Source organism: Scyliorhinus torazame, chromosome 12 (genome assembly GCF_047496885.1).
Source record: "Scyliorhinus torazame isolate Kashiwa2021f chromosome 12, sScyTor2.1, whole genome shotgun sequence".
NCBI lineage: Eukaryota > Metazoa > Chordata > Chondrichthyes > Carcharhiniformes > Scyliorhinidae > Scyliorhinus > Scyliorhinus torazame.
The window spans coordinates 131,033,596-131,047,561 of NC_092718.1; the positions used below are offsets into that span (position 1 = coordinate 131,033,596).

Below are 13,966 nucleotides of genomic sequence, written 5' to 3' on the forward strand. Positions count from 1 at the left end.
ACGCTGAGGAAGTGCGACACACACGCTGAGGAAGTGCGACACACACGCTGAGGAAGTGCGACACACACGCTGAGGAAGTGCGACACACACGCTGAGGAAGTGCGACACACACCCTGAGGAAGTGCGACACACACCCTGAGGAAGTGCGACACACTCCCTGGGGAAGACTGACGCACTCCCTGACGAAGACCAACACACACCCTGACGAAGACTGACACACACCCTGGGGAAGACTGATTCACTCACTGGGAAAGTTCGACACACTCCCTGGGGTAGACTGATCCACACCCTGGGGATGAGCGACACACTCCCGGGGGAAGACTGACACACTCCCTGGGGAAGGGCGACACACTCCCTGGGGAAGGGCGACACACACCCTGAGGAAGGGCGACACACACCCTGAGGAAGGGCGACACACACCCTGAGGAAGGGCGACACACACCCTGAGGAAGGGCGACACACACCCTGAGGAAGGGCGACACACACCCTGAGGAAGTGCGACACACACCCTGAGGAAGGGCGACACACACCCTGAGGAAGGGCGACACACACCCTGAGGAAGTGCGACACACACCCTCAGGAAGTGCGACACACACCCTGAGGAAGGGCGACGCACTCCCTGACGAAGACTGACACACACGCTGGGGAAGAGCAACACACTCCCTGGGGAAGACTGACACACTCCCTGGGGAAGACTGACACACTCCCTGGGGAAGACTGACACACTCCCTGGGGAAGGGCGACACACTCCCCGAGAAAGACCGACAGACTCCCTGGGGAAGACTGATTCACTCACTGGGGAAGTGCGACACACTCCCTGTGGAAGAGCGACACACTCCCTGAGGAAGAGCGACACACTCCCTGGGGAAGAGCGACACACTCCCTGGGGAAGAGCGACACACTCCCTGGGGAAGAGCGACACACACCCTGGGGAAGAGCGACACACGACCTGGGGAAGCGTGACACACGACCTGGGGAAGTGCGACACACTCTCTGGGAAAGACTGACACACTGCCTGGTGAAGACAGGCACACTCCCTGGGGAAGAGCGACACACACCCTGAGGAAGCGTGACACACCCCCTGAGGAAGTGCGACACACAACCTGAGGAAGTGCGACACACACGCGGAGGAAGTGCGACACACACCCTGAGGAAGTGCGACACACACCCTGAGGAAGTGCGACACACACCCTGAGGAAGTGCGACACACACCCTGAGGAAGTGCGACTCACGCCCTGAGGAAGTGCGACACACACCCTGAGGAAGTGCGACACACACCCTGAGGAAGTCAACACACAACCTGAGGAAGTGCGACGCACTCCCTGGGGAAGACTGACGCACTCCCTGACGAAGACCGACACACTCCCTGACGAAGACCGACACACACCCTGGGGAAGAGCAACACACTCCCTGGGGAAGACTGACACACTCCCTGGGGAAGGGCGACACACTCCCTGGGGAAGGGCGACACACTCCCTGGGGAAGGGCGACACACTCCCTGGGGAAGGGCGACACACTCCCCGAGAAAGACCGACAGACTCCCTGGGGAAGACTGATTCACTCACTGGGGAAGTGCGACACACCCCCTGGGGAAGAGCGACACACTCCCTGGGGAAGAGCGACACCCTCCCTGGGGAAGAGCGACACACGACCTGGGGAAGAGCGACACACGACCTGGGGAAGAGCGACACACGACCTGGGGAAGAGCGACACCCTCTCTGGGAAAGGCTGACACACTGCCTGGGGAAGACTGGCACACTCTTTGGGGAAGGCCGACACACACCCTGAGGAAGCGCGACACACGTCCTGAGGAAGTGCGACACACGCCCTGAGGAAGTGCGACGCACACCCTGAGGAAGTGCGATGCACACCCTGAGGAAGTGCGGCGCACGCCCTGAGGAAGTGCGACGCACGCCCTGAGGAAGTGCGACGCACGCCCTGAGAAAGTGCGACGCACGCCCTGAGAAAGTGCGACGCACGCCCTGAGGAAGTGCGACACACACCCTGAGGAAGTGCGACACACACCCTGAGGAAGTGCGACACACACCCTGAGGAAGTGCGACACACACCCTGAGGAAGTGCGACACACACCCTGAGGAAGTGCGACACACACCCTGAGGAAGTGCGACACACACCCTGAGGAAGTGCGACACACACCCTGAGGAAGTGCGACACACACCCTGAGGAAGTGCGACACACACCCTGAGGAAGTGCGACACACACCCTGAGGAAGTGCGACACACACCCTGAGGAAGTGCGACACACACCCTGAGGAAGTGCGACACACACCCTGACGAAGACTGGCACACTCCCTGGGGAAGTCTGACGCACTCCCTGACGAAGACCGACACACTCCATGATGAAGACTGACACACACCCTGGAGAAGAGCGACACACTCCCTTGGGAAGACTGACAAAGTCCCTGGGGAAGGGCGACACACTCCCTGGGGAAGGGCGACACGCTCCACGAGAAAGGCCGACAGGCTCCCTGGGGAAGACTGATTCACTCACTGGGGAAGTGCGACACACTCCCTGGGAAGACTGACGCACTCCCTGACAAAGACCAACACACTCCCTGACGAAGACTGACACACACCCTGGGTTAGAGCAACACACTCCCTGGGGAAGACTGACACACTCCCTGGGGAAGGGCGACACACTCCCTGGGGAAGGGCGACACACTCCCTGGGGAAGGGCGACACACTCCCTGGGGAAGGGCGACACACTCCCCGAGAAAGACCGACACACTCCCTGGGGAAGACTGATTCACTCACTGGGGAAGTGCGACACACTCCCTGTGAAAGAGCGACACACTCCCTGGGGAAGAGCGACACACTCCCTGGGGAAGAGCGACACACTCCCTGGGGAAGAGCGACACACGACCTGGGGAAGTGCGACACACTCTCTGGGAAAGACTGACACACTGCCTGGGGAAGACAGGCACACTCTTTGGGGAAGGCCGACACACACCCTGAGGAAGCGTGACACACGCCCTGAGGAAGCGTGACACACGCCCTGAGGAAGCGCGACACACACGCGGAGGAAGTGCGACACACACCCTGAGGAAGTGCGACACACACCCTGAGGAAGTGCGACACACACCCTGAGGAAGTGCGACACACACCCTGAGGAAGTGCGACACACACCCTGAGGAAGTGCGACGCACACCCTGAGGAAGTGCGACGCACACCCTGAGGAAGTGCGACGCACACCCTGAGAAAGTGCAACGCACGCCCAGAGGACGTGCGACACATACCCTGGGGAAGTGCGACACACACCCTGAGGAAGTGCGACACACACCCTGAGGAAGACTGGCACACTCCCTGGGGCAGTCCGACGCACTCCCTGACGAAGACCGACACACTCCATGATGAAGACTGACACACACCCTGGAGAAGAGCGACACACTCCCTGGAGAAGACTGACACACTCCCTGGGGAAGGGCGACACACTCCCTGGGGAAGGGCGACACACTCCCTGGGGAAGGGCGACACACTCCCTGGGGAAGGGCGACACACTCCCCGAGAAAGACCGACAGACTCCCTGGGGAAGACTGATTCACTCACTGGGGAAGTGCTACACACACTCCCTGGGGAAGACTGACACACTCCCTGGGGAAGAGCGACACACTCCCTGGGGAAGAGCGACACACTCCCTGGGGAAGAGCGACACACTCCCTGGGGAAGAGCGACACACTCCCCTGGGAAGAGCGACACACTCTCTGGGAAAGACTGACACACTCTCTGGGAAAGACTGACACACTCTCTGGGAAAGACTGACACACTCTCTGGGAAAGACTGACACACTGCCTGCGGAAGACTGGCACACTCTTTGGTGAAGGCCGACACACACCCTGAGGCAGTGCGGCGCACGCCCTGAGGAAGTGCGACACACACGCTGAGGAAGTGCGACACACACGCTGAGGAAGTGCGACACACACGCTGAGGAAGTGCGACACACACGCTGAGGAAGGGCGACACACACGCTGAGGAAGGGCGACACACACGCTGAGGAAGGGCGACACACACGCTGAGGAAGGGCGACACACACCCTGAGGAAGGGCGACACACACCCTGAGGAAGGGCGACACACACCCTGAGGAAGGGCGACACACACCCTGAGGAAGGGCGACACACACCCTGAGGAAGGGCGACACACACCCTGAGGAAGGGCGACACACACCCTGAGGAAGGGCGACACACACCCTGAGGAAGGGCGACACACACCCTGAGGAAGGGCGACACACACCCTGAGGAAGGGCGACACACACCGAGGAAGGGCGACACACACCCTGAAGAAGTGCGACACACACCCTGAGGAAGTGCGACACACTCCCTGGGGAAGACTGACGCACTCCCTGACGAAGACCAACGCACACCCTGACGAAGATTGACACACATCCTGGGGAAGAGCGACCCACTCTCTGGGGAAGACTGACACACTCCCTGGGGAAGGGGGACACACTCCCTGGGGAAGGGCGACACACTCCCTGGGGAAGGGAACACACTCCCCGAGAAAGACCTACAGACTCCCTGGGGAAGACTGATTCACTCACTGGGGAAGTTCGACACATTCCCGGGGGAAGACTGACACACTCCCTGGGGAAGGGCGACACACTCCCTGGGGAAGGGCGACACACTCCCTGGGGAAGGGCGACACACTCTACTGGGGAAGGGCGACACACTCCCCGAGAAAGACCGATAGGCTCCCTGGGAAAGACTGATTCACTCACTGGGGAAGTGCGACATATTCCCTGGGGAAGAGCGACACACTCCCTGGGGAAGACTTACACACTCCCGGGGGAAGAGTGACACACTCCCTGGGGAAGAGCGACACAATGCCTGGGGAAGAGCGACACACTCCCTGGGGAAGAGCGAATCACTCCCTGGGGAAGAGCGACACACTCTCTGGGAAAGACTGACACACTGCCTGGGGAAGACTGGCGCACTCCCTGGGGAAGGGCGACACACACCCTGGGGAAGGGCGACACACTCCCTGGGGAAGGGCGACACACTACCCGAGAAAGACCGATAGACTCCCTGGGGAAGACTGATTCACTCACCGGGGAAGTGCGACACATTCCCTGGGGAAGAGCGACACACTCCCTGGGGAAGGCCGACACACACCCTGAGGCAGTGCGACACACACCCTGAGGAAGTGCGACACACACCCTGAGGAAGGGCGACACACACCCTGAGGAAGGGCGACACACACCCTGAGGAAGGGCGACACACACCATGAGGAAGGGCGACACACACCATGAGGAAGGGCGACACACACCATGAGGAAGGGCGACACACACCCTGAGGAAGGGCGACACACACCCTGAGGAAGGGCGACACACACCCTGAGGAAGGGCGACACACACCCTGAGGAAGGGCGACACACACCCTGAGGAAGGGCGACACACACCCTGAGGAAGGGCGACACACACCCTGAGGAAGGGCGACACACACCCTGAGGAAGGGCGACACACACCCTGAGGAAGGGCGACACACACCCTGAGGAAGTGCGACACAAACCGTGAGGAAGTGCAACACACACCCTGAGGAAGTGCGACACACTCCCTGGGGAAGACTGACGCACTCCCTGACGAAGACCGACACACTCCCTGACGAAGACTGACACACTCCCTGACGAAGACTGACACACACCCTGGGGATGAGCAAGACACTCCCTGGGGAAGACTGACACACTCCCTGGGGAAGGGCGACACACTCCCTGGGGAAGGGCGACATACTCCCTGGGGAAGGGCGACACACTCCCTGGGGAAGGGCGACACACTCCCCGGGGAAGGGCGACACACTCCCCGGGGAAGGGCGACACACACCCTGGGGAAGACTGATTCACTGACTGGGGAAGTGCGACACACTCCCTGGGGAAGAGCGACACACTCCCTGGGGAAGAGCGACACACTCCATGGGGAAGAGCGACACACGACCTGGGGAAGAGCGACACACGACCTGGGGAAGAGCGACACACGACCTGGGGAAGAGCGACACACTCTCTGGGAAAGACTGACACACTGCATGGGGAAGACTGGCACACTCTTTGGGGAAGGCCGACACACACCCTGAGGAAGTGCGACACACACCCTGAGGAAGTGCGACACACACCCTGAGGAAGTGCGACACACAACCTGACGAAGACTGATACGCCCCGTGTGGAAGACTGATACGCTCCCTGTAGAAGGTCGACACTCACCCTGAGGAAGACTGGCACACTCCCTGGGGAAGTCTGACGCACTCCCTGACGAAGACCGACACACTCCATGATGAAGACTGACACACACCCTGGAGAAGAGCGACACACTCCCTGGGGAAGACTGACAAACTCCCTGGGAAGGGCGACACACTCCCTGGGGAAGGGCGACACACCCCCTGGGGAATGGCGACACAATCCCCGAGAAAGACCGACAGACTCCCTGGGGAAGACTGATTCACTCACTGGGGATGTGCGACACACTCCCTGGGGAAGACTGACACACTCCCTGGGGAAGACTGACACACTCCCTGGGGAAGAGCGACACACTCCCTGGGGAAGAGCGACACACTCCCTGGGGAAGAGCGACACACTCCCTGGGGAAGAGCGACACACTACCTGGGGAAGAGCGACGCACACCCTGGGGAAGAGGGACACACACCCTGGGGAAGAGCGACACACTCCCTGGGGAAGAGCGACACACTCCCCGGGTAAGAGCGACACACTCTCTGGGAAAGAATGACACACTCTCTGGGAAAGACTGACACACTGCCTGGGGAAGACTGGCACACTCTTTGGGGAAGGCCGACACACACCCTGAGGCAGTGCGACGCACGCCCTGAGGAAGTGCGACACACACTCTCAGGAAGTGCGACACACACGCTGAGGAAGTTCGACACACACCCTGAGGAAGGGCGACACACACCCTGAGGAAGGGCGACACACACCCTGAGGAAGGGCGACACACACCCTGAGGAAGGGCGACACACACCCTGAGGAAGGGCGACACACACCCTGAGGAAGGGCGACACACACCCTGAGGAAGGGCGACACACACCCTGAGGAAATGCGACACACACCCTGAGGCAGTGCGACGCACGCCCTGAGGAAGTGCGACGCACTCCCTGACGAAGACCAACACACACCCTGACGAAGATCGGCACACACCCTGGGGAAGAGCGACCCACTCCCTGGGGAAGGGCGACACACTCCCTGGGGAAGGGCGACACACTCACTGGGTAAGGGCGACACACTCACTGGGGAAGGGCGACACGCTCCCTGGGGAAGGGCGACACCCTTCCCGAGAAAGACCGACAGACTCCCTGGGGAAGACTGATTCACTCACTGGGGAAGTGCGACACACTCCCTGGGGAAGAGCGACACGCTCCCTGTGGAAGAGCGACACACTTCCTGGGGAAGAGCGACACACTTCCTGGGGAAGAGCGACACACTTCCTGGGGAAGAGCGACACACTCACTGGGAAAGACTGACACACTGCCTGGGGAAGACTGGCACACTGCCTGGGGAAGACTGGCACACTCTTTGGGGAAGTCCGACACACACCCTGAGGAAGTGCGACACATGCCCTGAGGATGTGCGACACACACGTGGAGGAAGTGCGACACACACCCTGAGGAAGTGCAACACACTCCCTGAGGAAGTGCATCGCACACCCTGAGGAAGTGCGATAAAAACCCTGAGGAAGTGCGACACAACCCTGAGGAAGCGCGACACACACCCTGAGGAAGTGCATCGCACACCCTGAGGAAGTGCGATAAAAACCCTGAGGAAGTGCGACACAACCCTGAGGAAGCGCGACACACACCCTGAGGAAGTGCGACACACACCCTGAGGAAATGCAACACACACCCAGAGGAAGTGCGACACAAACCCAGAGGAAGTGCGACACACACCCAGAGGAAGTGCGACACACACCCAGAGGAAGTGCGACACACACCCAGAGGAAGTGCGACACACGCCCTGAAGAAGTGCGACACACACCCTGAGGAAATGTGACACACACCCTGAGGAAGTACGACACACTCTCAGAGGAAGTGCGACACACTCCCTGGGGAAGACTGGCACACTCCCTGAGGAAGACTGATACCCTCCCTGTGGAAGACTGATACGCTCCCTGTGGAAGACTGACACACTCCCTGGAGAAGACCGACACACTCCCTGAGGAAGAGCGACATACCCCCTGAAGATCACTGACACACTTCATGGGGAAGACTGACACACTCCATGGGGAAGACTGACACACTCCCTGGGGAAGACTGACACACTCCCAGCTGAAGACCGACACACACCCTGAGGAAGATTGACACACTCCCTGAGGAAGACAGAAACACTTCCTGAGGAAGACCGACGCACTCTCTGAGGAAGACCGACACACTCTCTGAGGAAGACCGACACACTCTCTGAGGAAGACCGACACACTCTCTGAGGAAGACCGACACACTCCATGGGGAAAACTGACACACTCCATGGGGAAGACTGATACCCTCCCTGTGGAAGACTGATACGCTCCCTGTGGAAGACTGACACACTCCCTGGAGAAGACCGACACACTCCCTGAGGAAGAGCGACATACCCCCTGAAGATCACTGACACACTCCATGGGGAAGACTGACACACTCCATGGGGAAGACTGACACACTCACTGGGGATGACTGACACACTCCCTGCTGAAGACCGACACACAACCTGAGGAAGACTGACACACTCCCTGGGGAAGAGCGACACACTCCCTGGGGAAGAGCGACACACTCCCTGGGGAAGAGCGACACACTCCCTGGGGAAGAGCGACACACTCCCTGGGGAAGAGCGACACACTCCCTGGGGAAGAGCGACACACTCCCTGGGGAAGAGCGACACACTCCCTGGGTAAGAGCGACACACTCCCCGGGGAAGAGCGACACACTCTCTGGGAAAGAATGACACACTCTCTGGGAAAGACTGACACACTGCCTGGGGAAGACTGGCACACTCTTTGGGGAAGGCCGACACACACCCTGAGGCAGTGCGACGCACGCCCTGAGGCAGTGCGACACACACCCTCAGGAAGTGCGACACACACGCTGAGGAAGTGCGACACACACGCTGAGGAAGTGCGACACACACGCTGAGGAAGTGCGACACACACCCTGAGGAAGGGCGACACACACCCTGAGGAAGGGCGACACACACCCTGAGGAAGTGCGACACACACCCTGGGGAAGACTGACGCACTCCCTTACGAAGACCAACACACACCCTGACGAAGATTGACACACACCCTGGGGAAGAGCGACCCACTCCCTGGGGAAGACTGACGCACTCCCTTACGAAGACCAACACACACCCTGACGAAGATTGACACACACCCTGGGGAAGAGCGACCCACTCCCTGGGGAAGGGCGACCCACTCCGTGGGGAAGGGCGACACACTCCCTGGGGAAGGGCGACACACTTCCCGAGATAGACCGACAGATTCCCTGGGGAAGACTGATTCACTCACTGGGGAAGTGCGACACACTCCCTGGGGAAGAGCGACACACTCCCTGGGGAAGAGCGACACACTCCCTGAGGAAGCACGACACACGCCCTGAGGAAGTGCGACACACACTCCTGAGGAAGTGCATCGCACACACTGAGGAAATGCGACACACACCCAGAGGAAGTGCGACACACACCCAGAGGAAGTGCGACACACGCCCTGAAGAAGTGCGACACACACCCTGAGGAAATGTGACACACACCTGAGGAAGTACGACACACTCCCAGAGGAAGTGCGACACACTCCCTGGGGAAGACTGGCACACTCCCTGAGGAAGACTGATACCCTCCTTGTGGAATACTGATACGCTCCCTGTGGAAGACTGACACACTCCCTGGAAAAGACCGACACACTCCCTGAGGAAGGGCGACATACCCCCTGAAGATCACTGACACACTCCATGGGGAAGACTGACACACTCCCTGGGGAAGACTGACACACTCCCTGGGGAAGACTGACACACTCCCTGGGGAAGACTGACACACTCCCTGGGGAAGACTGACACACTCCCAGCTGAAGACCGACACACACCCTGAGGAAGATTGACACACTCCCTGAGGAAGACAGAAACACTTCCTGAGGAAGACCGACACACTCTCTGAGGAAGACCGACACACTCACTGGGGATGACTGACACACTCTCTGGGGAAGACTGACACACTCGCTGGGGAAGGGGGACACACTCCCTGGGGAAGGGCGACACACTCCCTGGGGAAGGGAACACACCCCCCGAGAAAGACCTACAGACTCCCTGGGGAAGACTGATTCACTCACTGGGGAAGTTCGACACATTCCCGGGGGAAGACTGACACACTCCCTGGGGAAGGGCGACACACTCCCTGGGGAAGGGCGACACACTCCCTGGGGAAGGGCGACACACTCCCTGGGGAAGGGCGACACACTCCCCGAGAAAGACCGATAGGCTCCCTGGGAAAGACTGATTCACTCACTGGGGAAGTGCGACATATTCCCTGGGGAAGAGCGACACACTCCCTGGGGAAGACTTACACACTCCCGGGGGAAGAGTGACACACTCCCTGGGGAAGAGCGACACAATGCCTGGGGAAGAGCGACACACTCCCTGGGGAAGAGCGAATCACTCCCTGGGGAAGAGCGACACACTCTCTGGGAAAGACTGACACACTGCCTGGGGAAGACTGGCGCACTCCCTGGGGAAGGGCGACACACACCCTGGGGAAGGGCGACACACTCCCTGGGGAAGGGCGACACACTACCCGAGAAAGACCGATAGACTCCCTGGGGAAGACTGATTCACTCACCGGGGAAGTGCGACACATTCCCTGGGGAAGAGCGACACACTCCCTGGGGAAGGCCGACACACACCCTGAGGCAGTGCGACACACACCCTGAGGAAGTGCGACACACACCCTGAGGAAGGGCGACACACACCCTGAGGAAGGGCGACACACACCCTGAGGAAGGGCGACACACACCATGAGGAAGGGCGACACACACCATGAGGAAGGGCGACACACACCATGAGGAAGGGCGACACACACCCTGAGGAAGGGCGACACACACCCTGAGGAAGGGCGACACACACCCTGAGGAAGGGCGACACACACCCTGAGGAAGGGCGACACACACCCTGAGGAAGGGCGACACACACCCTGAGGAAGGGCGACACACACCCTGAGGAAGGGCGACACACACCCTGAGGAAGGGCGACACACACCCTGAGGAAGTGCGACACAAACCGTGAGGAAGTGCAACACACACCCTGAGGAAGTGCGACACACTCCCTGGGGAAGACTGACGCACTCCCTGACGAAGACCGACACACTCCCTGACGAAGACTGACACACTCCCTGACGAAGACTGACACACACCCTGGGGATGAGCAAGACACTCCCTGGGGAAGACTGACACACTCCCTGGGGAAGGGCGACACACTCCCTGGGGAAGGGCGACATACTCCCTGGGGAAGGGCGACACACTCCCTGGGGAAGGGCGACACACTCCCCGGGGAAGGGCGACACACTCCCCGGGGAAGGGCGACACACTCCATGGGGAAGAGCGACACACGACCTGGGGAAGAGCGACACACGACCTGGGGAAGAGCGACACACGACCTGGGGAAGAGCGACACACTCTCTGGGAAAGACTGACACACTGCATTGGGAAGACTGGCACACTCTTTGGGGAAGGCCGACACACACCCTGAGGAAGCGCGACACACGCTCTGAGGAAGTACGACACACACGCAGAGGAAGTGCAACACACACGCAGAGGAAGTGCGACACACACCATGAGGAAGTGCGACACACACCATGAGGAAGTGCGACGCACGCCCTGAGGAAGTGCGACACACACCCTGAGGAAGTGCGACACACACCCTGAGGAAGTGCGACACACACCCTGAGGAAGTGCGACACACACCCTGAGGAAGTGCGACACACACCCTGAGGAAGTGCGACACACACCCTGACGAAGACTGATACGCCCCGTGTGGAAGACTGATACGCTCCCTGTAGAAGGTCGACACTCACCCTGAGGAAGACTGGCACACTCCCTGGGGAAGTCTGACGCACTCCCTGACGAAGACCGACACACTCCATGATGAAGACTGACACACACCCTGGAGAAGAGCGACACACTCCCTGGGGAAGACTGACAAACTCCCTGGGAAGGGCGACACACTCCCTGGGGAAGGGCGACACACCCCCTGGGGAATGGCGACACAATCCCCGAGAAAGACCGACAGACTCCCTGGGGAAGACTGATTCACTCACTGGGGATGTGCGACACACTCCCTGGGGAAGACTGACACACTCCCTGGGGAAGACTGACACACTCCCTGGGGAAGAGCGACACACTCCCTGGGGAAGAGCGACACACTCCCTGGGGAAGAGCGACACACTCCCTGGGGAAGAGCGACACACTCCCTGGGGAAGAGCGACACACTCCCTGGGGAAGAGCGACGCACACCCTGGGGAAGAGGGACACACACCCTGGGGAAGAGCGACACACTCCCTGGGGAAGAGCGACACACTCCCCGGGTAAGAGCGACACACTCTCTGGGAAAGAATGACACACTCTCTGGGAAAGACTGACACACTGCCTGGGGAAGACTGGCACACTCTTTGGGGAAGGCCGACACACACCCTGAGGCAGTGCGACGCACGCCCTGAGGAAGTGCGACACACACTCTCAGGAAGTGCGACACACACGCTGAGGAAGTTCGACACACACCCTGAGGAAGGGCGACACACACCCTGAGGAAGGGCGACACACACCCTGAGGAAGGGCGACACACACCCTGAGGAAGGGCGACACACACCCTGAGGAAGGGCGACACACACCCTGAGGAAGGGCGACACACACCCTGAGGAAGGGCGACACACACCCTGAGGAAGGGCGACACACACCCTGAGGAAATGCGACACACACCCTGAGGCAGTGCGACGCACGCCCTGAGGAAGTGCGACGCACTCCCTGACGAAGACCAACACACACCCTGACGAAGATCGGCACACACCCTGGGGAAGAGCGACCCACTCCCTGGGGAAGGGCGACACACTCCCTGGGGAAGGGCGACACACTCACTGGGGAAGGGCGACACACTCACTGGGGAAGGGCGACACGCTCCCTGGGGAAGGGCGACACCCTTCCCGAGAAAGACCGACAGACTCCCTGGGGAAGACTGATTCACTCACTGGGGAAGTGCGACACACTCCCTGGGGAAGAGCGACACGCTCCCTGTGGAAGAGCGACACACTTCCTGGGGAAGAGCGACACACTTCCTGGGGAAGAGCGACACACTTCCTGGGGAAGAGCGACACACTCACTGGGAAAGACTGACACACTGCCTGGGGAAGACTGGCACACTGCCTGGGGAAGACTGGCACACTCTTTGGGGAAGTCCGACACACACCCTGAGGAAGTGCGACACATGCCCTGAGGATGTGCGACACACACGTGGAGGAAGTGCGACACACACCCTGAGGAAGTGCAACACACTCCCTGAGGAAGTGCATCGCACACCCTGAGGAAGTGCGATAAAAACCCTGAGGAAGTGCGACACAACCCTGAGGAAGCGCGACACACACCCTGAGGAAGTGCATCGCACACCCTGAGGAAGTGCGATAAAAACCCTGAGGAAGTGCGACACAACCCTGAGGAAGCGCGACACACACCCTGAGGAAGTGCGACACACACCCTGAGGAAATGCAACACACACCCAGAGGAAGTGCGACACACACCCAGAGGAAGTGCGACACACACCCAGAGGAAGTGCGACACACACCCAGAGGAAGTGCGACACACGCCCTGAAGAAGTGCGACACACACCCTGAGGAAATGTGACACACACCCTGAGGAAGTACGACACACTCCCAGCGGAAGTGCGACACACTCCCTGGGGAAGACTGGCACACTCCCTGAGGAAGACTGATACCCTCCCTGTGGAAGACTGATACGCTCCCT

General features: G+C 60.2%; 1 long non-coding RNA gene across 2 annotated transcripts in view; it reads right to left on the bottom strand.

Moving 5' to 3' along the window:
- LOC140387237 (uncharacterized) overlaps positions 1–13,966 on the bottom strand; it is a 423,153-nt gene that overhangs the window by 43,169 nt on the left and 366,018 nt on the right. The gene's annotated exons all lie outside the window — the stretch shown is intronic.